This window comes from Falco cherrug, chromosome 10 (genome assembly GCF_023634085.1).
Source record: "Falco cherrug isolate bFalChe1 chromosome 10, bFalChe1.pri, whole genome shotgun sequence".
NCBI classification, from domain to species: domain Eukaryota; kingdom Metazoa; phylum Chordata; class Aves; order Falconiformes; family Falconidae; genus Falco; species Falco cherrug.
In genome coordinates, this window is record NC_073706.1 from 4,897,639 (window position 1) to 4,922,641 (window position 25,003).

Consider the following 25,003-nt stretch of genomic DNA (forward strand, 5'->3'; position numbering starts at 1 on the left):
ATAGCTGCAAGACAGGGTGTATCCAGGAAACCCAGGCTGCTCCATGGTGTTACATCCCTCCTGGCAGTGATCCAGTGCATCCCCCACAGCCGCCCTCCCCACACCACACTTGCCAGCCAAAGAGGTGTTCCCAAATAATGCGGAGCAAAAGACACCGGTAGCACCTCAGTGCAGACCTGGGCAGGGGAATCCTGTTGCCTCGATGTATTTGGCCACGGGAAGATGCTCGATGTGGGGAGAGGGGAGCTGTTGCCTTGCCCAAAGCCTCGGCTGAAGGTTTGAAGTGGCTGGGTGCACCCTGGGGATGGCAGAGGCAGACCACAGCTGTGCCCACGGTTTGGGTGCAAGATCGAAAGAACAGAAAAAAAAAATGTTTTCTTCTCCACAACCCAGGAGTATTTCTGCCTTTCCTAGCACTGGGCTCCAGCAGCACTACCTGCCTCCTGCTGCAAAGCCTCTCTCCTGCTCCCGAGCACTGACAGCAGGCAGGAGAGCCCTTCCTGCAAGGGGAGCAAGCGGAAGAGATCTGGGCTGGCAGAGCATCCTCCAGAGGAGGAACAGGACCTTTATGTTCAAACCAAGGAGGTGGTCTGCCTGTAGGTGATTTGGACGCTCCCCCAGTCCCCATCTCCCAATTTACCTACAGTAAAACAAATTGGTTTTGAGAAGAATCATGATCTCGAGATGCCTGAACACTGGACTTCTTCCTGCTTCTACCAATGGGAGCAGATAGGGCCAGAAGAAGATACCCCCCATCTTCCCTCATCCTTCACTGAGGAGTTCAAGGTGTCATCCTTTGGCTTTTTCATGGCTTTTGGAAAGACTTGCAAGGATCACATGCCCGAGGAATGAAGACTACAAGCCCTCCAGAAGCGACAGGCATTTTCCAACTCCAGTCCTCCCCCGAGCCTGCCTGGGGAGCCTGCAGCCCACCCATCGGGGGCAGTTTTGCTTGTTCAGAGAGGGGAGGCTGGGCTGCGCCACGATACCACCTTCCACCTACACTGAGCAGTTACCGCAGCGCAGGCCACAGAGCTGCTTGCAGGTTACACACAGCCCAGATGTGGCTGCTGCTGTCCACTGTTGGGTTGTACTGCTTTAGGGTTGAGATGGATTAGAGCTGCAATGAGGACAGGCTGCTCTAGGCACCCACTCCCGCCTTCCATGTGCTACAGAGAGCTGCAGAGTCAGGATGGGCCACAAGCTTCAGCAGTGCCATCACCCACCCCTCTTCCACCAAACATGCCAAAGGTGGGAAGAAGCGAAGACAACACCCTGGAGGGTAGCCCCATTAGTATCGAGGCACTCTTTGAAATTGGGGTTATCCTCTCCTACCGTCAGAATTGATCTGCTTTACGGAAAACCATGAGCAGCGATGAGCTTCCAAGGCTCTGCCTGCAGATAACCTCTGTGACTGAGGGATGCACAGAGCGGAGGGTGTTTGCTAGCTAAACTGGACTGCCTGCAGTGAGGCGAGAAAGTGCATCCAATTAAAAATACTCAATCAGTGTAGGCATATGCAAAAAAAAAAAAAAAAAAACCACACAACAGCAAAGGCCATTCTTGTTTGCAGTGAAGAGTCTGGCAATCTTAATATAACGAGAAATGCAGGCCATGTGGTGCCTTGTATACCACGTATGTTCAAGGGAATCATTTTGCAAAAGTGTGCAGGATCTCTCTTCATATCCCCCATTGCAGAAAACTGCAATTTCCTTGTGAAGCCTATCAGCAGTACATGGTAACTGAAAACCACTAAGCCAGCTTTTCTATGAAGTTTTTTCTTCTACCTTCAGACTGGAGAGGACGCCTAAGTACTAAGCTGGGAAGGGCACTTTACATCAGAAAAAATGGTACACACCAGATTGGCTTCTTTTGGGGACATTTAGGACTCATGAATGACTCAGGAAAAAAAGTTTCTGCAAAATTAGACTCTGATTTCATCAGCTGAGGGACAGAGCACCACCAGCTCTGCCACAGAGTCTGGCTGGAGCAATCAAATGTTGCAGATAGGAGATGGAGGCAAGCTACTGTGAAACTGAGGGATAATTGATACCTAATAAGTTTAAGTGCTATCAGTGGTACTGTTAAATATAGTTAAATGCAGTTTATCCACCTCTAATTCAGTATTGATCCGCTTCTCCTGTACACCAAGGAGGCTGAGTGTACTTGATTTTTAGTGCATCACTTTGGTGTTGCTAACTGCCCTGGAAACAGTGGGACCTTTCGGAAACTGGTTGGCCTCAGCAATACCCACTCCGATTAGCTTAATGCAAGTCCTGTGATAACTGCAGTTTCATTAGTAAAGCTACAGCTCCTTGAGTCGTGCAACCATGTAAGGAACTCTTTTTCACCTTGTTTCTTTACATGTTTATAACCTCCAGCTGAAAAAGGCTCAAAAATCTGCACCCTAAAATCTCAAGACCTAAAATTAAAATCAAAAGGCGTCGACAATTATTATCCTCTAAACCTACAAGCTTTCAGCAAAGCTCATTGCCTTTTTGCAGCCTGACTCACACTACCCAGTTGCTCGAGGCTGGCAGTATTGCTTCCTCCTGCCTGCCCAAAGCACTGGGCAACTCTCAGATGTGGAGCAGAGAGAAGGCGTCGAAGCTGCGGTGGGGGTGCGGAGGCTCGGCTGCACCACTGCCTGCTTGCCAGCCCCCCAGCACCACCCGCAGTCCTGGTGTTGGTGGTCGTGTGATGTAAAGCTGGAGCAGGCGGCGCAGAGGATTACTCATTGCACATGGGTTGCAGTTAGCGCTGCCAGGGCTTTATCTGTCAGTTAGCCGCGGGAGCAGAGAAGAGCCGGCTTCATGTTGGCAACAGACCGAGCTGTCCCCGTTTCTCCTCTGTGTGCTTTGGAGCATCAGTCCTGCTGACCCCCCGGGTGCAGGCTCTGCCAGGGGGACGTGTCAGAGCAGGCAGGCTGTGGAGACCTCCTCCCTGAAGGACAGCATCATGGTTGTGGCTTCATCATATGCTCGTGCCTTCCTGGCTTCACTTTGGAAGCCGTGTACTAAACTGGGGCACAGAGAGAGCAGCAAATGTGCGAGGGATCAATCCTGCAGCATGCCAAGCACCCTCCTCTTCCCGCTGGCTCCCACTCCCAGCACCTTGCAGGATCAGGCCCTTTCTTATGAACCGTCAAGTCATTATCGTCTTTCCCTGTTTGGCATTTAACGTCTCTTGGCAAAAGATTAATGAATTGACTGGCTTTCAACAGGTTTTATGAAGCAAGACAAGAGCATGCCAGCACAGACAGAATATTAAATGCGTTCAGCAGGGAAGCCTCGCACGCCTGTTGTCTGTGCAGCCAGTGTGTGTGTGTAGGCACGAAGGGCTCTGAGGGAACCGTTGGCTCAGAATGGCAAGCAAGGGGGAAAACTGCAATAAAAGCAACATGTGGCCTTTAGCTTACTGCCTTACCTCAGATGAACCTTCGTTAAAACTGCTCTGAGCCTGCTGATTTCATGCTAACCCCCACCACACACACCAGGAAGATGATAGTCACATGACGGAAACATATGAATTAGGGATTGGGGGGTTTAAAGCATCATTCATATTTCTGTGGTTATTTCCCCCTGGTCTAAGTGCCCTGCCAGCCATGCCATGGGCATTTGGGTGCACAGGTTCATCTTGTCACCTGCTGCTGCAGTGGGCAGCGGGCAGGGCTGTCTGCACGAGGGGGGGGCAGAGGAGAGTGAGAGGTGCCTGGGTGCTTTATACAGGCATAGTTCAGCCAAAGAGTTCTGCTGACTTCAGAAACCACCAGAGCAGAGACCTCCCAAAAGCAGATTTCATGCCATGTAACATGTCCTTTGGTTGTTCTGTTTTTAAAATATATGGACTGAGTGTTGATTCAGGTCTTTAAAACAAATGAACCATTTTATTCAAGTAATAGCTGCGTTAGCAGTGACTGAAACTATTGCAGTGCTTATTTGCACGCGAGGGTAAAGTAATGGAATTTCAGGTCTGATGAGATCAAGCCAAAATGCTTCTGAGTGTCAGAGAAATTTCAGTCCTGGACCTGCTTTGAACTCCACAACTCACACCCCAGACGCAGATTTTTAATCCTCTTTAGTAATTGGAAATATGTGGCACAGCACATCTTCTTTTGGAAAGTTTAAAGGCAGAAAGCCATACCCCTTGTTCTAATGCTAGAAGGTCCTGACACTGCGAAGTGCTTGAGGTGCAAGGGATTTCTCATTCCCATGGATGTGAATGGGAAAAAATTTGGTCAGCACCTCACAGGTTTAGACTTACTAAGGCAATTGGAATGATGTGATGGTTTACTAATTGTTGCCTCTTCCCATGTAATATTGCATGATTACAGTTACTTTTTGAAAAGAAGTTAGCAGTGCCAGATCCTCAGCTGGAGTCAGCCAGACTATATCCATGGGAAATGAAGGGTGAGACTTTTTAACAGGTCTCTAAAGCCATGTGGAATTTGTAAACCTTTCTGGATCCTTGGCCTAGTCCTGAAATATCTGTTCAAAGTAACCAAGAAAAGCAGTTCACAGTCAGCAGCTCCTTTGGGAAGCACCCAGGGATGCCCATGGGTCAGAAAAGGCGATAGCCTCTAAGAGGGGTATCAAAAGGCGCAGGAACTGTCCTGGCACGTGTGATAACCTGTATGAGCTGGCTACTGCCAGCCAGGATGGCGTGCTTTGGGTTCTGGCATGGCACACAGCCCTTCTCCTCGCATACCCTTCGCCCCGGGGCTTGCACGGGCACTGCTGGCCCGCAGATCAACGCTGCCGGTCCCCGCCGCTGCACGGGCAGAGCCTTAGCAGCTATACGGGGCACCTGCCAGCTTAGAGTAACATCAGGTCTCTTATCCAGCACAGACAGGCAAGAGAGAAACGGTGAGGTCTCATCCTGTGTCCTGCCTTAACAGACCATGCGGAGATTTACGACACGTGGCATGTGATACAGGTGAACATTCCACTCGCGTTCACTGTGCAGGGAGGTTCTCGCACACCAGCACTCCTGCCAGCCGCCCATTCCACAGGGAGAGCAGAGGAGGTCCTTTTCAGATGACAACACTCTGTGCTAAAAATTAGAGGCATCCAGTTTCCTCTGGTGTTAGTAATAACGTGTGCCGGTATGAACTGGAGCGAGACTTGCAGGAGTCGCTCCTGTCTTGGCTGTGCTTCTGGCACCAGCTGCATGGTATTGAGTCCAGTGTGAAGGCAGTTAGCACTGGGGATCCTCCTTGGCAGTCTCAGGGACAGCTGTCAGTGCAGGCAGAGGCTAGAAGATGCTTTTTCTCTCCACATGGGTTGTCCTGGAATGAGACTGCATCATCATGCAAGCGTCCCCTCCCTGGCTTCTTGCAGGCAGGTACGGGAATGCAGGCTGCCACAGGGATATTCAAATGACACATATACATACAAACCATTATGTTCCCTTGCATAGGGTTCATCTGACAGTCATTTTGCAAGCGGTTTTCTTTGATACGACATCATGATCAGCATGTTCTAACTGGAACAGTGACATCGTTCCACACCTTGAACCACCCACATGTATATCACCACAGCCTCACCAGATGCAATATCCTTGTACAGGCAGGAGTTTCCCAGGAGAAAAAAAAAAAAAAACACCAACAAAAAACCAAAAAAAAAAAAAACCCAAACCTGACCCTACTTAGGGAGCTTGCAACATCGTGTTTTCTGTTGTGTCTTTGACATTTTCTGCCATTACTGCTGTGGCCATGAAGTGAAGCCTTTAATGACACAGAAGTAATGAATACAAGGCATGGTAGGCAGGCATTGCAATAAACTTCCACCAGCAACAAGTATGAATGACATGACTTACAGCTTTTGCAATGTTTTTCCAGGTACCAATTCCCCACAGTCGTCCTAAACCTGTATTTTTTACATATATGCATTTGAGACTGCGTTGGTGCAGAAGCAGTGCTCACGCTGAGACCAGCACTGGGGGACACTCACACACACAGTTTTTTGAGAATCTGGAATAAGCTTTTTTCTTCTGCAGTTTTGAGTTCAGAGAGCTTTCCATGCTCAGAAATAGAAGGCACTCACAATGTGTTTTTAATTGCAGCTGGGATTTTCATCTATTTATTTATTTATTTTTCATCACTCTGCTTCCTTGAGGCTCTTTAGCAGAAGGACTGGCACTCAGAGCTTGCACACTCTGGCAGGTGGTGATGAAACATCAAAGCCCTCTTCCGATACCCACTAAGATCAGCTTCTCTGCGCAGGGGAAAAATGTGCAGGTATTTATTTGCATGAAAAATTCTCTCCGTGCATTTTGTGTGTGACAATGATGGGGCAAACAAACTGCTTCATGTCACCTGCCTGCAAAAATATTCACTTTGCATGCCACCATTAACTCTGCATGAAGCATGTGTGGGTGCAGGTGCTGTCTCCAGGTCTGGGGGAAGCTGTGGTCCCAGCAAGCCACCCATGCTGGTGCCTGACCTCTGAAGCGGGCAGGCTGCCTGGTGCTACAGCCGCTGAGAATGCACAGAAGGTGTCACTACGCAACAAGTGAAATGGGTATTTATTTGCCAAGCAGAAGCAGAGGGGGAAGAGATGTAATGCCCCAATTTACACACACACACATTTGCACCGTGTCAATGCTTCAAAAGCACAGTTTAAGGGTGCATGTGATCTCTGCTGCAAAACGAATGACGATTCTCAGCCAAGAAGGCAAGCAAACCTGTGCGAGTGAGACATTTATATGCCATTGCATTAATGGATAAACCAACAGTTTAAATACAGCTTACGTACTTTGCATGGAGCAGTTATATACCCTGACTAATAGCAAGCAAGATCCTACAGTGCACAAATTCACAGCCTCATCTGTAGCACACCAGCCTCACGTTTTTACCAAGCTGGGTCGCAAAACTCTTACTTAAAGGAAAGCCTGTAGCTTTCCATCCCTATCAAACCGCCCATCCTGAGAGAAGTACCCTGGGCATGCCCACACCTCCATCTCCCCATCAGATCTTGCAGCATTAATGCTTACAAGACAACAACAGTTGTCATCAGCTATCGCCCCAACAGCCTATTTTGTTTTAGGAAAAGTCATGGTCACCAGATGTCCCAGGAAGGAGGCAGGAAACCATCTCAGTCAAGGGGAGTTTCTTCCTCACCCACACCATGTCCATAGAGCATCCTCAATGAAAAAGGTCCCTTGCTCTTCAAGTATCTGCTTAAATAAGGTAGGATACTTGCAGCTGTGAAGTCTCCATGGATTTATATTAGGTCAACTCACTGCACTCCCTGCTGAAATGTAAATGATCATCCTGAAAGATGCTGTAAAACCTTTGTGTAAAGCAAGATCTAAGGCAATTTCTAAAGTTTCTGAGAAACAAAACTAACTCTAGGGTGGGGAGAGGATTGCAGCCAAAGGACTTCTTGGGCTAATGTCAAGAGAAATCCTTGAAAACACAAGAAGGAACAGGAGTCTGTGAGTGTGTGTGTATACACATACATATACATCTCTTTCCTCCCAACATCTTTTCCTGCTCATCCTCTCCCTTAATTGAGATTTTTCAGCTCCAACAGTGGATCACAGCAGCAATTATTTTCTTGATCTCTTGCCACACACTCTCTTTCATCTAAACTATTTCACCCACTCATTTTTGTGCAACTAAATGAGACACAGCAAACACGTGAGTAGTGCATTCACGCAGCAGAGGGAATAGGAAAACTCAAATTGGGGCAGCAGGGCTGTCTCCGAGCTTGCAGGACTCCATGGAAAGTGCCTTTGGGGCCTTCCACAGCTTCTTCTCCAACTGTAATTGATTTTCTCCCTGTTCAAAAGCCCATGTTTCCAACCCTCATCATACCAGAACTCTTCATGGCACTTAAGAATGAACCCAGATACTCCGTTCAAATTACTGGGAGAAGATCAGAAAAACTCCTGGCCTCTAGAGTTTGATATAGACATCTCCTGGCACTTTTATTGCTGCTTTAACTGAGTAATCTGTCCAAAATAACTGCCATTGATTCATTTCTGTTTTCAGCAAAACAGAGGTTTGGTTCTTTCTGGTGGAAAAATGTTTTTTCAGAAATATTTTGACTTTATTTCCAAACTATGAAGCACTTCCTAGTTCCTTTCTGTAATTAATTAAGCATTTTTGTATGTGTCAGGGAGAACGCTGAAATTAAAGGGATGCACTGCTCTTGGCAAACCTGATCTTCTTTCCCCATTGTTTCTTTTCTATCGCTGCGGGAGGAATATGTCATTTTGTTCAAGAAGGGAAAATTCCTGCTATTTTCAGTGCTGTGAACGCTGGGAGTTCGATGACATGCAATCGCTGTTCTTGCCAATGCAACGGGACACCAGTTCAGCTGCATCTTTGGCTCAGTCCTGTGCTTTCTAGGAACCGCTTCGCAGCACTACCACCGCCACTGATTAGGAGTACGAGGAAAGGGGGCAGAATCCTCCCATTGCAACACCCTCTCCCTTTTTTACACCTGCACTGAAGCTGACTTTGGCTGAAGCTATGAAACCGCACACAGAGCTTCAGGTAGCGTGTTCCCAGCGCACACCAAGAAGCTGCAAACCTGCTTCATCCAGGATATCGCTGCCGAGAGCCTCTGCGTGCCCCGCTCCAGCTCCCCGGCTTTGCTCGTGCATGCTGAAGTTGGCACCGTGGTTCTCCAGCTACTGACACCTGTGCATGCTAACACTTGTGCTTGTTCTCCAAGCGATTCAACACCTGCAGCGTGCTCAGACATCACCGCTCGCCCTTGCAAAACCCCTCTAGGGGTCAGCTGTACTTGTTTCAGTGGGGTTTGTCTTCCGTTCCACTTTGTGTCCCCTGTGAGTGGTAATGACAGAAGCCAGAATTCTGTTCTAGCCTTTGATATTCCTAGCATCTGCTTCTCAGCTGCGGCTTTCTTAAATGGGAACAACAGCAACCAAAACGTCCGTTTCCACAAAGCAGGTACCAGACCTCAGGGACAGCAAGTCTGTGAAAATGTGGGCAGCTTTGGCCAGCAGTACTCTTTTAATGGCAGTCACCAAATACTAACCGTGATGAGAAAGCAACAGGTCTGAGACTTGGTGTTAGGCTGATGTCTGTTAACATCTCCCTCTTTATCTGAAGGGGTTTTTGCTATCTGGGAAAAGAACTTCACCCTGAATCAGTGCACATTAAGAAAAAAAAAAAAAAAAAAAAAAAAACAAATAAAAAAACAAAACCCAAGACAATTCAAAGGATGAAAATGCCTTCAACTTCATACAAATATGGTTAAAAGTGTCACTCATGGACTCAGGAGCTGTCACTCTTGACATTCTTCCAGATGATCTTTTAGTTTCCTTTGTTTTATTGAGTAACAGGTTTGTCCATATGGAATCCACAGGAAAATTAAGCCTGGGAATTTAAGGATTCTCAGTGAATGCTGCGGGAGGGAATTTAAGGTAGGCTGCTTAAGCCACAATTGACTAGTGAACTCAGAACATTTCAGATTTTCTTTAATATCATTAATTGACTTTCCTAGAACCATAAAGAGCAGATCAGCTAGTACTGGCAGGTGTGCCATGGGCAGCGCTGACAATCTGTGCAGTCAGGAGAGCTTGTAGAAACTGCTGCCTGCAAAACGACTGAAGTTAGGATAGCAAAACCGGGTGAAGATCCCGACTCACAACCAGCACCATCTTAGTGCTGGCACCCTGGCATGGCTGAAGTCACATTTGCCCTTTGATGGTGTCGTACTGCTACTAAACAGCAAAAGGGGAAGGCTACTATCAAGCAAAAGGGGAAATTAGTTCTACTATTAACAAGCTTTTTTTTGTGATGATAGAACCATTTTGCACATTAGTATTACCTTTCTGGGGAAGTAAGCCGCCTTCCTTAGCAATACTAATCCACCAGCAGCAAGACAGAGCAAAAACAAGAGCCGAGAGGCAACAGTTATTTCACCCCGCCTGGTTCCCCCATTTCCAGATCCAGCTCCTTGACACCAGGTGTCAAACTCTCCAGTACAAATGCAGGGAGTCAGCAAAATAAGAGACTGTTTCTCAAGCTGTGGAAGAGATGTTTGCAGTGTTTCTGAAAAAATATCTCTAAAAATGGAGTTTCTTGGGATGATTTTAACTGATCCAGCGCCATGGTAGCCCAGGTGATCCTTTGCAAAAATGTTCACTGAAAAAAAATAATCAACATCTGCCCTACACATTGAGGTGCAAAAGCAAGCAGGAGGACTTACTCTGCTGAAAAAAGTCATCTTTCCTGAGTGCTTATGCTTAACCTGGGCTGAAGCCATCTGTTCAGTAGAGTGTGTCATCTTACAGCGTGCGAGCGAGTCTGTGTGTATAGGAGTGTGTGTTTTTTGCTCCCTGACCTAGAATCATGCTGTTATATAAACCCCAGGATTATCAATAACCTCACATTACAAACCAGCTCCTGTTCAACTCATTAAAGGATTGTGTCTCTGCCTGTTCTGACTCATTTAGCCTCTTTGGCATTCTTTCTGTTAATGAAGATAGCAATTCATTACTCTGCACTAGCTGAAACACCCATAGGTTAACTCAGTTTTCCCTTTTGAAACGATTCTTTTACAACGGTGTTGCAGCAGTTCCTTCTGCCCTGGCAAAACAAACATCAGACCAGCCAGCAGCAAGATCTTCCAACCTCAAATACTTGCTCCTAAAATTATGGCTCGATGTATCTGAAGTCCCCAGACCTGGATGAAACCAGCAAACTTCCACCACTCTCAGCCCCAGCTCAGTTCCCTTGCTTTATCACGTACGACATTACCTCACCGCCTTGCAATGAAACATATAATCAAAACCCCAGAAGCTGAGTCTCTCCATGGGTTTAGGAAGAATCAGATTTTAGGAAGAAGCAGCTGAGATGTCACCTTGTTTCTCTATGCTTTTGCCATATTGAGCAAAACGGCTCATCTGTAAGTAGGTTCATAACACTGTCCTTTTTTTCTTTAACCAGCTCCACAATTTGACCAAGCCAATGGGATCAGCAAAATTTTTGCAAGAATTCTTCCTTGGAAATCCAGGAATTTGCTGTTCTGTTTTTTTTGGCTCTCAGCTCTTGTGCAACCTGCCGTCTTGTGCAGAGCCATGCTCTATTTCCCTCCCAGCAACTCATCCTACACAATCCACCGGGAATGCAGGAAGCCTGCTTTACCGACTGCAAAGCTCCTGTCATTTCTCACCTTTTTTTCTTAGTGGTCTTAGTGGGTTTTGACTCTAAATCCAAAGAAATAACCCAAATTTGAAGGTGTAAAATTTCTCAGTGTTAGCCAGTGCCCCATAAGTTTAACTCCCGAGGAAGCCAGGACAGGTTTAAAGATGCTTCCAGTCAGAAAGTGATGTCTCTGTATGCCAGTGTCACCTGAACACATATCAGAGACAGTTTTGAGGGAAAAGCATTGGACTGGCTGAATAATCATCACTACAAACAGGTGAATTTCCACGTCACTTTGTAAAGGAACAACCCTGACAAAACCAGAGTAAAGAAACAAGAACTAAAACCAAACCCTCCAGAAATCACCCAAGGTTAGGGGGCTGGAATTTAAGCAAAACAAAACAAAGGGTGGGGAAAAAAGCAAAATAGAAGAGAATAAACAAGAAGAAATGAAAAATAGGGGGCAGTTAATTCTGTTTGGGGATATATTTGTTTGTTTGTTTGTTTTGTTGGGTTTTTTTAACAAAACTACAGAACTGCAGGCAAAACCAAGGAAAATTACGTTACTCTTCCTGTGGAAAAAATATGAAATTCAGATTGAGAGAGTGTTCTGATCTGTCTGAGGTTGGCATTTTAATGGGGCTGGCTTCTCCAAGGCAGCCTATTACAGCCCCATTCAATAGTTCTAACCATTGTGGAAAAATGCCATGTGCCAACAGCTATTTTCCACAATTTTCTTCAGAAAATCTGAAAGAAATGCAGAAAATTGATTTGCAGCCCTGGCAGGGAGATAGAGAAACAGTAGCACAAGGCTGCAGGCCAGTAATTTATGTTTCGAATGTCACTGAGTACTTTGCCTGTAATTTCAAGGGAGAATGATAATAATTAAAAGCACAAACTCTCCAGTCATTTCTTACAAGGGAAAAAGCTGAACGTAGTAAGTGTAGGGATTTCTTCAAGTGCTTAACTTTTCCAGTGGAGTTTCAAAAATTAAATATAGTAATAATATCTGTCATCCAAAATTATCCCAATGAGCTTTCCAAAGTAGACAGGGGAAGCACTTCAGCCACCACTAAAATGCAGCCACTGCTTGGATGAAACGTGGCAGCTGTTTAACGACAGGCAGCCCTCCACGGACCCTTCAGCCAGAGACGTGGACCAGCAGCTGAATGGGACATGGGGCATGGCCCTGGGACATGCAGGAGCTGCCCGTGTTGTCACTGGGAGGGCAGGGAGGGCTCATTCCTTCCAGCATGTCCCTACCTAACAACGTGAAGGGTGGTGAAGAGACACCTGAGCCAGAGATGAACAAAGGTCCTGCACCACAGATAGCCAAGTGGGTGTGACAACTTCCATCGGGACCTGCTCATTTGGATTTAGCCTGGGATCCCCTGCATGATGCTGTGTTGCATCATTAGATGAGTTTTTTATGAGGAAGCAGTCTGCAGTAAATCTGAACATACAGAGCCAGCATAGAGACAAGAATGTGAGGCAGAGTGTTATCAGAGCAACCAGCTCTATTTCTAGCTTAAAGTTCATGAGATGTAAAAGATGCCCTCTACACACAACATTGGTTCCCAAGATGACCTCTATACACAGCATCAGCTCCAATTTAATGCCAGTAGTCGCTGCTTGGAGTGTATATTCACCACACAGTGGTTACAATTTAAGCTTGCACCAAGCCCAGGGCACTCCTGGGCTGGTTCTCTAGCTAGCTAGGATACTGATGGAATACCAGGTTCCAATTTAACTCCAGTTGCAGGTTACTTGCTCAGCGATAGAGAAAGAGGGAACGAATCACTGCAGCTAAAACCAGTCCTCTAATAGCCTTCCTGTGTACAAGTTCTTTGGCAGGAGACACAATACCAAACTGCAACCTATGGTTTGCCACAGCGAGATTTCCACAGGAGTGTCCCCCATGGGAGAGTCTGAATAAATGCTGAATTCACCTTCACCCGGTGTTTGACTAAAACTGGGTGTGCACGCTCCTGTGTGCACAGCCCAGGAGGAGGATTGTTCACCTGGCAAATAGAATGTTCTTTCCTATCAGTGGGAGCTGACGCTCAAATAGCAATTGAAATTGCAAAGGACACATACAAGCCACACGAGCATTTCCACTCGCTCTTTGATAAAGTTACTATGAATTGAGTGTATGCACCTAAGAGCAAACTTTCTCTATTCTGCAAATAGGGATCATTTCCTCGGCAAATTATTTCATTTGTCAATGGCTTTCATCTATACAGAAAAAAATGCACTTGTAACTTTCCACATTCATTCTGACAACCACGGGGATATTTCTCAAGGCTTTTATCACATCTGCTGAGACAAAAAGAGAATTACAAGTAGTCCTTTATATACTTGAGAAAACTAAAGGAATGGTCATATTTCTGTAGCTGATCTTAAATGGAGAGCAAAACCTAAATCCTGTATTTATGGAAACAATAAAATCAATAAATAGAAGAGAGATCGAAGAAAAAATTCTGAGCTGAGGAGAAATTTCAATTCTATTGTTTCAGGAATATGCCCGCTATATTAAGACTAGATTTTGTCTAGATTTTTTCAAAGGAAATCACAGAATCTTTATGTGTACAGGCAATATCATTGCAGAGATAAATGGCTTTCAGATATTAGTTTCAGACTGGGTAAACATTAACCTTTTGACCACTGGCCGTTTGTCCACAAATCATAATGTTTACTGAATTACAAAGGAGACATATGTATTGCTACATATGTTCACCATTTTGCAACAGAAGATCCTCCTGACAGTGTCTCATATTGATCATGAACAGGACTTCATATAGGACAGAATATAGTAAATTTGTGTATCAGTGCTGCCCCCAAACGCTTTCTTCCTCCAGAGTCTAAATCTTCATGAAAAATAAAAATAATTTTATACATCTTCTAATAGGTATAAGATTAGGTATTCCTTTTATAGGAGGAAAATTTTGGAAAAGTGTTTGTGAGTGACATAATTATGCCTGCCTGAGTTCGAAGAGAGCCTGAAGAAAGGCATAAATACCCGTGTCTTGTATTCATCTCAGCTGGGTATTAACTCATTTTGCTTCTTAGCAACACATGTAAGAAAGCAGAGGGTGATCTCATAAACTGCTGTGCTAACTTGTTAGAAATTCCCACCGGAAACATTCAGAAGGAAAATTATCCCCAGGGATCACACTTTGAAGCTCCCAGCAGCTTCCCTGGATACACTTGTACTCAGCACTGGTGAGGTCGCACCTCGAATACAGTTCAGTTTTGGGTCCCACTACAAGAAAAATGTTGAGGGGCTGGAGCATGTCCAGAGATGGGCAGTGGGGCTGGGGAAGGGCTGGGGCACCACTCTAATGGGGGGCGGCTGGGGGAGCTGGCGGTTTCAGCCTGGAGAGGAGGGGGCTCAGGGGGGACCTGATCGCTCCCTGCAACCACCTGAAAGGGGCTGTGGGCAGGGGGGTCGGTCTCTGCTCCCAGGTTACAAGCAACAGGATGAGAGGACACAGCCTCAAGTTGTGCCAGGGGAGGGTTAGATCAGATATTGGGAGAAGTTTCTTCATGGAAAGGATGACCAAGCACTGGCACAGGCTGCCCAGGAGGTGGTGGAATCACTGTCCCCAGAGGTGTTAAAAGATGTGTAGCTGTGGCACTTGGGGACATGGGTTAGTGGTGGGCTTGGCAGTGCTGGGTTAACAGCTGGATTTGATCTATCTGAAAGAACTTTTCCAACCTAAACGATTCTATGATTTCACCTTGTGGAAGGGTAACAGCAGCAAACACCCCCTCCCACCGCACCCCGCGAGGAATGCAAAGCCCGTGGAAAAGATACCCGAATCTCCCTTCTGTGTGTTACTAGGGTGGTGATGTGCTTTGCTGGACACAGTAATCCCATGTCAAATCAAAAATAGTTGGTAAAAAGTAGATGATCCTACCTAGGGCAAGGCCTTTTGCTCATTCTTGGAACTGGTACACTCCTGAGAAGTGCCCTTTAGTACTAATTTTTGATTGCACCAACACAATTGCACACGTTGCTGATTTAACTGAGGGCAGAATTTGACCCTCAAGCCTCGTTAGCTTCACACAATGTCAGAGATGCTTCTACCACTGGACCTATGTTCCAAGCCCTATTATGGTATGTTATCATATAATAATATGTGAGTAACGATTACTAAACATCACTTAATGAAAGGTTTTCTTGTTTTTTTCTGTTTATACTATGGCACATAATTTGAACCTTGGATGATTAAATGCTACATAAAATTTTCCAATACTAGCAATCCTGGGAGCATCTTTTTGAACACTTGGCAACCTTGTAATGGTTTGTCAGTAACAAGCATGCCCTAATGTGACATTCCACTTCAGCAGCCTCTCTGAGGTCTTTTTCTTTTTTTTTTTCTTTTTTTTTTTTTTGCCTCTCCATTGCAGCAAGGAGATGAAGACAGTTATCCAGAAGAAGCAGGTGTTGCAGCGTTGCTCCCTGTGGAGGTTATTGCAATACCCAGACGTCATTAGCACTGAGATACAGTACGTTGTAGTACAGTAAATGCGTCACGTTGCACTGGCTTCCATGGTACTCTAGTGCATCCTGCCATGTATCATCGTGGGGGTCTGTCAGCAAAGGTTGTTTGAAAGGGAGGGACTAGTCACTGTAAGCAGGAACTGCAGAGCGAAGAGGGAGATTGTAATCTTCCCCACCACCACCACCACCTTTTTTAGACACTATCTTCTTTTCTTTGCACAGACTTGGCATTGAAATAAAGGAAAAATACTGCAAATTCAGGAATCACTGGGTCCAGTTTAGCATAATTGTATAAACAGATGTATTAGCTGAAATAAACCCCGTTCTAAGTGATACTGAGTCACAACAACGTCTCTGATGGTGCACCAGCACTCCAGTGTTTCACCAAGGAAGGATTTAGCCCAGTTGCATTGCTCTGTGGGTGGCTGTTGATACCATTTCTGAATACGCACCATCTCACCCAAGGGGAGGTAGATGTGACATGGACTCTTTCTTGCCACGTGGGAGAGGCTATACTAATTCTGGGGACCTGCAAGTCCCTTAAGCTCCTTGTGCCCAGAAAACCTTCCCCAGTTCTACAGCACAGGTGCCCACCTTAGGATGGCAGGGTAATTCAGGTCTGAAAGGACCTCAGGAGGGTCTGCTGGGTCAGACCAGGTTGCTGAGGGCTTTATCCAGCCTCGTCTCTAAAACCTTCATGATGGAGCTAGCACAGCTTCCCTGGGCAACCTGCTCTGCTGCCATTCTGTCCTCCTGGAAGGTGTCCCAGTGAAGGCCCCTTGTTATTGTGTCAGTAAGCATGCAGAGCAAGTGGAATTTACACCCTGAGTGAGTACAAAGTGATGTAGCAAGGAAAGCAATTAGCAGGAGCATGCAAGATAAACCAGGGGTGAATTGGAGGGGTTTGTCTGCATGGCTGTCTCAGATCACACCTAACACAGAGATAACCTGACCTAGCCTTAAACTTGCAGCTGGTCCCCGCGCTCGTTAGCTGAGTGTACAGTGATCGCTTTTGGCCACAGCCCCCTGTTGCTTAAGATTTGACCGTTTTGGTTAGAATAACTGGTTTGTTATTCAACTCCCTCTGTCAAGTTGCCTCCTCCTTCATCACGTAAGTTAATTCCACTCATTTTTACAACCTCAAACAGCATCATTTAATGTCTCAGCCAGAATGAACAGTGAAGTCTCTCCACCAAATTAAGCTGGGTTTGCGTAACTTCACGTGAAGTCTGGACTGATTTAGTAAAATCTGATCTCAGCAATACCTGAGGTACTGGATAGTCTTGCTGCGCATGCAGGGGTAGGAAGGCGCTGCTAATACAGCAAGGAGGAAAACACAAACCTCTGGTACGTGGAAGTAAAAACAGGTAGAAACAGGTACTGTTAATGAAACTGCTCAGAACAAGATGCTGCTTCAGCTCCGTAACTGTAAATCCCAAGTAGGAGAAGGCCCCTGCAGACACCCCGCGCGCTGACGGAGCAGTCTGAAGTTACTCCAACCAACATCTGCTTCAGTGGGAGCAGAACTTGCCTCGGTGTTGTTAGTACAAGTCACAGTTTACACAGCATGAAGTGTTTCAGTTTCATAATGAGGTTTGCATTTGAATGCAGGTCTCTGGGAATACAAGAAGATAATTTTATCTAAACTGATTTACCCACCCCTAACAGTTTTACCCAGCAGGTCTCAGACACCAAGTGGAGATTCTCTAGTGGCTCTGCCTTGTGTATTCACATGAGATGCCTTTTTTAATTCCTTAGCAATTTCTTTGTTACTGGAGGATGAGAATGAAAGGCTGGCTGAATGAAGGGAGGCACGACCCCTGTGTCTTAATAAAATAAAGTCCTCTGGGGTTGGCCCAGAGGTTATGCTTCCATTGCCATGGGAGAGACCTGGATTAATTCCTGCTCTGGTCCTTTGCTCCGAGGCAGTGGTGCAGGGTGGTGCAGAGGTTTCAGGCAGCAACGCTCAGCAATGACCTTTCTGATTGATTGCAGGGCAGGGTGGATGAGCCCCGGGGGGACCCAGCCCCCCTCAGCTGGGCAGCGTCACTGGAGGGGAGCAGGGACAGATGACAGCCCAGGGAAAGACAGAGGAGTCAGGGCTCTTTTGGGGGCATAGGAGTTGTCCTCAGGTTTAAAAAGCAAAAAGCGTACAAAGTGACACACCCCGCTGCCACAGCTAGGCAATATGTGGGAAATTCAACAACATATTATTTGCTGGAAAGAAAATGAACTCTTTTTTAAAAAAAAAAAAAGTGTGGCTCTCAGTGAAAACCACGTTTATAAAATTTCAAACAATGTATGTTTTGTGGTTGTTGGGACTGAGCACAGCACTCCTCACGGAGCTTTAAATCATTTCATATGAATGCAAAAGCCCTCGCTGCTTTGCTGAATCGAGAGATCTCCAAAAAAGCCTGAATGTGAAAAGAAAAGTAACAGCTGAAAATTCCAGCCAGCGGGTTCGAGTTTTCCAAGGCCTGTTTGCTTTGGCCTGCCGCTGCCATTCCTTTCTTTCTTTCTTTAGAAGTGTGAAACTGGTTGGTCGCTGGTATTTGTTCTGCGGTTTGCACTAACTGTTCCATCTGTGTAAACTCCAACTTGCCAGCCTGGGAGTTTAACAACACTTTCCCTTCAGCTGGAAGGAAAATGAAAGTCCCATTAAGTGGCACTTTGAAGCTTTGCAAAACACACTGCGTTGAGTTTGAACGTAGAGCGGGAAGGTCGGCTCGTGCCCGAGGCTGCTCCTTGCCGTTAGCACGGGATCAGCCCAGGCTGGAGCCAGCAGCGGGGCTTGAGGGCTGCCCGCTCAGCACCTCATGGCATGCTGGAAGTGCATCTGCAAACCGAACAGCTGAAACCTACAGAAACGCAAGGACAACCACGTAGCCAAGCCACCTACGATTTTACTAGCAGTATCTCTTTGTCATGAGTTACCAAGATTGATCTACAAAAGTGTTGAGGTTCTAAAATGATCTCTTAGGCAGCCAGGTAGGAGTTAAATGCCTAAATATCTCAGTGGGTCTGCTTCCTAGCTAGTGTTGCACATTAGAATTGCTGGGTTTCTTGTCCTGGATATCCAGCTTAGTCCTGAAGTGAGTCCAGTTCCCCTCCTATCAACCAGTTCAGCTGTGCCCACCATGATTAATTTTTTGATTGCCTCTGCTTTTTAGGATTGACAACATTTCTATGTTGGTATTGTCATTCCAGGTCATTACTATAGTTTATAGTTTATGTCCTGTGGATTGCCAAGCTGTGATTTAAATCAGAGTTCAGCTTTCAGACAATCTTTGTATCATTGACCAAGCTTTGGGGAACATAAGCCGAGGAGCAACCAGCTCCAGCACCCCACTACTGTGATGGAGGATGGACTCATCCCGCTGTGTGGGATTGACCTTGATGGAGGATTGAGCCCATCTTGGCAGGGCTCCGAGTCCAGCTCCGATGGCACCTTTCTGCTGTTGGGCCAGTTATAATCTAGAGCTAAGTGTGGCTCAGTTCTTGTTTAAAGAGAAAACAACAACAGATCCCTGATTAGCTGCCTCAATGAGAACACCCTCAGCCTTTCATCTGCACAGAAAAGACAGCCGAAATGCTGGTTTGTCTCCCGTTTTCACACTGCTGTTCTCCTGACCCGTGGTGTGTATTTGTCCATTCCAGGGTGCATCAGCCCTGCCTAGATCGTACTCCAGAGCCCTGGGCACAGGCAGCCCTCTCCCCTTCCTCTTTTTTTCATGTTGCTTTCTTTTGTTTCCTGACTGCGTGCTTAGTGAGGGTATGTTTTCAAAGCTATGCGTGGGGTTTAGCTGCCTGAAACCTGTTATGGCTAACAGAGAAGCTGTGCTGCTAATACACAAGTAATACTTAGAAAACGTGTAGTAAAATTCAGGATCAGTTAATGCACAGGAGAGGGGTATATTGGCTCAGAAAAACTCATTGCTGCAGAGAAGAAAGAATTCATCAGATTCCTCTAAAATAATGTTTCTGAACATTCGTATGAACTCCCAACAGCTGTTGAGTTCAATCATGTTTACTGCTTACCCAAAACTATATTGTTGTTTTTTCATAGAAAATTTAGAGGAGGGGAGAGCAGATTGCAAGTGTTTTAAAGAAAGCTACAAGCAACACTGGAAGTAAATGTATTTTTGAAGATGACTTTCAGTAAATAACCAGCTTACTGAAAAAAGCCTTTTCCTGAAATACAAACTAAAAAAATCACTGAACATTTTTCAGATTTGTCTTTCCCCTGCTGCCTTTTTCTGTTTAAAAACTAATCCTTTTCAAATACTTTTTAGTTCAGCTGCAAGATCTTATTTCTGCTAAAAATAAATTTCTGTTGAAAAGTCCATCCAGCTTTTCTCTGTGAGGATTCAGGAGATCTCTTCAAGAAACGTTAGCAAAATGTTCTGTCACATAGTCTCTGCTGTAGGTAACCAGAGATATTTGCTCTCTGAAGAAATCTCCATCGCACGGTGCAGACACCTTTCATTTTTTCTGCACTCGAGCTCAAAAGCCTGTACCTGCCAATGTACTTTGACCAAAGAAAGGTCAGTTGTGCATTTGCATAAAATCGAATATATTTGCATAAATCAAGCTGCAACTTCCTATATTGCGTTGATCTTGACTGCATATTCTGATTTTCATGGTGACACGGGATGAGAGGCAGCAACAACCAGTTGTAAGAGTACCTGCCTTAAGCTCACCCCTGCCTTGAAGGGAACAGAGATCAATCCCCGAGCCCACCTGAATGCTCTCAGATGTCAGTAACACCACAGCAGAGAGTCAGTTCTGTTTCTGTTCAGCTCATTGGAAGCTGAAACACACTCCTTTCCCCCCATTTTTCACCTGTTCTGCTGTGCAGAGCTCTACTGAAGTCATGGAAGCAAACCTGTAGGCCTTCAGAGGTCCACATACGCGAGAATTCAGATTAAACTATCCAAAACCAGGCTCTGCCAAGATCATCAGTAAATTACAATGCACCTGAGATTTTCATACAATAAGTTTTAGTTCATTTAAGTTTACCCAAGGTGGGAGGGTCACGATACATTTAGATCCAATATTTTGTCTGATTCGATGAAAGTGGCAGAGAAAATTGAGACTCTCCTGACTTTAAGAACTTAAGCCTTCAAATTAATTTCAAATTCCAGGAAGTATCTAATAAAAACACTGCAGCTGGCACTGTTCAAATTGCCAATATATTCAAAAGCAATTTAGAAGTGCCAAAGTGATGACATGCCAGGCCAGCCCCTGCTACTGCTTTGAACCCCCCGTGGCACCAAGTCCTGTGCTGGAAAGCAGAGGGGCCAGGTCACCCCCTCCCCATGCTGACCTCTGACAAAGCTTTTTCTTAAACAGCCACCAAAGCAGCTCCACAGTGGCCCTTTTGATAAGGCATATCATTCCCTTCACCCTTAAATCCACCTGAATATGAGACTTACAAAAGAATGGACCTTAAAAACAGACTCCTGTAAAGGAACACCTTTTTGTTGTTGTTCAGAGAAGAATCGTTTCTTATCACAACCAAAAACTGCTTTCAAACATTGCACCCAGGCTGTGCAAGGCAGGCAGGATTAGCTCTTTGCAGAAACCTTCTTTTTAAGCTACACAGAGAATTGAGGTAGTGCCTGGGCCTTTCAGTGCCTTCTTCCCTGCAGCAGCTTTCTGTGTCCACCACCGGGGGGGGGTGGGTGGGGGTGGGGTGTGGGGGGGTAGCAGATGGCACAGCTAACAGCACAAAATATTTTTATTTACCTGAATGCCGACCAGTTAGCTCAGAGAGAAATGACTGCTGTCAGCTCCGCTACGCTGAGTAGAAATCCAATGGCTTATCCAACCCTCCTTGCTTTGATCTGCCCTTCCTGGGTATCGCTGCTGCCCATGCTCACAAGCAAAACAGGCAGCAGAGCCCACCGCATCAAACACCCCCAGTAGCACAGGCCACCAAGGCTGCATGCTCAAACAGGACACACAAAAGCACCCAGCCAACCCCCCACACCAACCCCCAGCACCCCATAGCTTAATGCACTGCTTATATCTAATTAAGGGTACCAGGCAGGATCCCCAGGCAGGTGATCAGAATCAGGAGGCACCAGAAAGCAATAAAAGGAATCACCTGGAAACTAGCAGAGTTTTACTGGGGGGGAAGGGTTTGGTTTCTCATTTTTTTTTGCCTCTCACCTCACTTACACCTCTGCCCTCTTTTTGGACCCATGTTTAGGTTAAAAATTAGCTGTTACTCATTTTGGCATGTGCGTGCCAAATGGCAGGAGTTCCCAGGGCAAAGGCTCTTCCTTTGAAGTCAGCAGCCAGAGGCTTTAGGGCACTGTCCCAGACCTGCTGCTGCTGGTGGTGGTGGTGGTAACATGGAGCTCTCCCTTGCACCTGGGTGCAGTGGGACACAGGACAGCCCAGGCTACCCATGCTGCTGATGCTTCTGCCTCTGCTTGAGCACACACTGATTTGTGGGCTCCCTGCAGTGGAACTGCTCTGTGAGCAGCTTTACCAGCTACGGCTTGATGGAAGGTTTTGCAGAAGTGTAGGACCGCCGTGGTGCTGACATGACAAATGAAAGCAAAAGCAGCTCTTGGCCTGGGCACAGAAGCTGTTTATTACCTGCAGCTGTGATGGGCTTTGGGGGATGCAGTTTAGTGCAGCACTGTGAGCTGAGCTGCTCTACATGAGGAGAGCAGATCCTGTATGTGCCGGGGTCTATGCTTCCTCTCATTCTGGAGCAAATCTGGAGACATCCTACCAGGTCCATGGAGAACCTGTCTCCTGGTTTCTAGAAATTCTGCTCCAGCAGGAGTAAGCTGATGTATCTGCACCTGCATGAAACAGTCTTGAGATCTCACCCATCCACCACAAATTAAGCAATAACGCTGTAAGAAGGTGATAGGTCATAAACTCAAACCTTTGATGCTATCAAGCACACTCATTCCTACTCCAATATTCAACAGAAGCTTTTGGAAAGGTGAGATAATGACTTGGGAATTGCAGCTGGCCTAAGCACGGCACGGTGAAATCTCTACCAGTACTAGCTGAGAGCATGACACATTTAAACCAGATCAACAGCATATTTATTTTATTATAATCTTGTAATAACAACAATGACCTCGGTGCAGGGTCTTTTGTGAGCACTAGAGATTAGCTGGGGTTAACGGTCCCCAGGATGCTGCTCTCTCAAAGGCGGTGATGCAGATGTGGAGCCTTTTAAAAAGATTTGTTACTGGCTGCTGAAGTCTCCATGTCACAGCACCATAAGATCTAGGTATGTTTTTTAACAAGCCAGTTCTGGCCCTCCAGCACCCCATGCATTGCCTCCCAGCCAAAACTGCTTGCTTCTGGTATTTTTAGCAGCGCGTCTCTTCTCATTGCAAGTTTGCTTCCTCTGCAGTTTTGTAGCATGTTGCCTTCCATGCTGGTAGGGCCAACATAAGGGGAAGTAGGTGGGGAAATGCCACTCCTGTTCCTCTGCCAAAAGCAGAGGAGAACTCTGCTTTCTATCTTTAGCTTGGGGGAAGCAGCATTCCCTCCTGCTTCCCTTTCCTGCGCTGCTGTGGCAAGGGCTCCCCGGTGGTTCGGTCCGTTTCAGCTGGATGAAGGGAGGAGCCGGTGGCTGTTAGTCAGCTTGAAGACACTCAGTGCTTTTCCTTCTGCATGCCTGCCCTTGCACTGCTGAGTCTCAGGGCTTTTGCACCGCAGTGCCTGTAAAAAGAATCAGGCCAAGGGAAGTGTGCATAAACTTCAGACTTAAATTAAAAAAATCTGCCTTTGCAGAATGATTAAAAACAAGAGACCATTTAAAAAGCGTTCCCAGGATTCTGAAAGCATCAAGAACATTTTGGCGCCTCTGCTGTCCATAGTATCATGGTGTATTTCCTGAGTCCACTATGTGATGGCTTAGCTCCTGGCTAGATAATTAGCAGACAAATATCCCATAATGCAGAAACATCAAGTCATTATCAGACCCTGGAAGAAAAAAGTAAAATCAAACTAAATACAAAATAAAGCAATATCCTACAAACAAGTGATCTGCCTGTTACCATCCTTCTGCTGGAGGCATCTCCATTAAGTTCCAGTGACAGCAGATGAAAGGCAGGATGCAGAGAGGCCTCTAGGAAGACTTCATTGAGCCTGTGCTAAAGTTGCTTTGAACTACAAAGTCAATTAGAGAGTCATTTCAGCACTAATGAAACAATGAATGATTGATACTTAATGGTCTTAGCAGGCAACCTAGCCCCGTAAATACAGCTGAACAAAAAAAAGCAATTCCAAGTTGCAAGAAGTCAAAAATTTAGGGGAGTTGTTTATCTATAGATGTATGGGAATGCATGTACATCTTTCAAAATCCAAGCACTTCAGTTTAGGATTGCAAATGAATATCTTTGATGGGAGGTGAGCTCATACTCCCAGCCGTTTCTGTGTAACCCATCATGTGCTCAGGTTGGCAAATCTGGCACCAGATCCCAGGCTGGATTTGAAGCACTTCCCTGCGCAGATCAGGTGTCAGGTGGTCATTTCGCCTCTTTTCCAGGTAGCAATGTGCTTTGTGCAGGCGTAGGGGTGTAGGAAACATAAACCCAGGTGTATTATATATATTACAGATTTATAGACATCTATATGTGTAAGTATTTATAAAGAAACATAACATTCTAGATGCCTCTGCCTTGAAGAGGTGGTAGGTCAATGCATTTCTCTGTTCGCTTTCCTGTGGCTTCTGTTGCTCTCCCTGGGTTTAAAAGCAATACTGATGTTACCCTCTCTGCAGCAGGAGGAGAATCCTGGGTGTGTGTAGGTGTGTGTGTGTTCAGACTAAATCCAGCTGCTGAGTTAGTGGTTTCTCAGCTTTGTCCAAACAGAAAATCTCAAATTTCAGTCCTCAGAGAAGACAAGTTTTCCCTTTGCCATGGCACAGCGGTGCGGAGCTGGGTGCTGCGGGGCACCCCAGGGTGAGCGAAGGCTGGTGCCCAGAGCTGATGCAACACAGAAGAATTAAAACAGCTGTAGGGAAAGTGTGCAGCACTAACCCTCTGAGCAAAAACTCTCCAGTGTGTGCTGTCCACACACAGATCCAGTTTAAAACTCCATGCTAGAGCAGAGCTGCTTGTGCGTTACAGTTGCCAGAGAGGTTTGATTAACAAAAGGAATTCCCTCAGTTTTCCTGTAATCCTAGCAAAATCTGATTGCAGCAAGGAAACCTTTTTTTGCAAGGAAGATGAAAGTTCTGGGATCTCCTTTCATTTCCAGTGAAAAATGCCGAAGATGCATTCATGGTGGCAGTTGCATCACTGTAAATGCAGGATGACTCCACCGGACAGGGTAAAGCTCTTACTTCTCACGCAGCCTGGGCTGGGCTCAACTTGTCCATGCAGCTT

At 46.0% G+C, this 25,003-nt stretch overlaps 1 long non-coding RNA gene across 1 annotated transcript in view; it reads right to left on the bottom strand.

Annotated features, from left to right (window-relative positions):
- The window catches only part of LOC114017144 (uncharacterized), a 35,144-nt gene extending 13,531 nt beyond the window's left edge, over positions 1-21,613 (bottom strand). The window contains exon 1 of the long non-coding RNA XR_003562025.2: positions 21,381-21,613. This is a non-coding gene — a long non-coding RNA (uncharacterized LOC114017144). The remainder of the gene's footprint in view (positions 1-21,380) is intronic.
- Positions 21,614-25,003: the final 3,390 nt, after the last annotated feature.